This window comes from Triticum aestivum, chromosome 1B (assembly GCF_018294505.1).
Source record: "Triticum aestivum cultivar Chinese Spring chromosome 1B, IWGSC CS RefSeq v2.1, whole genome shotgun sequence".
Classification (NCBI taxonomy): Eukaryota; Viridiplantae; Streptophyta; class Magnoliopsida; order Poales; family Poaceae; genus Triticum; species Triticum aestivum.
The window spans coordinates 47,273,180-47,273,719 of record NC_057795.1 but is presented as its reverse complement, the minus strand read 5'-3'; the positions used below and the strand labels follow the sequence as shown (position 1 = coordinate 47,273,719).

Genomic DNA, 540 nt, shown 5'->3' with positions numbered 1-540 from the left:
ACTTACCGCACTCGTGCAAAATAATAAAACAAGGTAAATATATTACTTTTAACTTCGGAGTTCTGATGGGATCCGGTGCTTTAGTGCTGGTATGATCGCATCCGACATGTTACCCCCGTCTTCGTCCCTTATCCTTGCCCCTCCCAGCTCCACTACAAAGACGATTGTACATTGCTTTGGTCGCTCCCTCTCAACTACGGAGACGAGTTTAACGTAGTTTCCACCCCTCCCTCTCAACAGCACCAGTGCACGCTTGCCGCGCCACAACGCCGCTGCTAGACTCGTGAATCGTGAGCACCCAGCTATAACTTACCGCACTCGTGCAAAATAATAAAACACGGTAAATATATTACTTACACGTGTGTTTTGTTTTGCAACCGGCGCAAAAAAATTTAAAAAGGGAATGTAACACGAGGACTTCCCACGAGGTCACCCATCCTAGTACTACTCTCGCCCACGCACACTTAACTTCGGAGTTCTGATGGGATCCGGTGCTTTAGTGCTGGTATGATCGCATCCGACATGTTACCCCCGTCTTCG

General features: G+C 48.1%; 1 non-coding gene across 1 annotated transcript; it reads right to left on the bottom strand.

Moving 5' to 3' along the window:
• Positions 1–400: 400 nt before the first annotated feature.
• LOC123153848 (5S ribosomal RNA) lies at positions 401–519 on the bottom strand. The gene has a single exon (XR_006476581.1). It is a non-coding gene; the product is annotated as a 5S ribosomal RNA (ribosomal RNA).
• Positions 520–540: the final 21 nt, after the last annotated feature.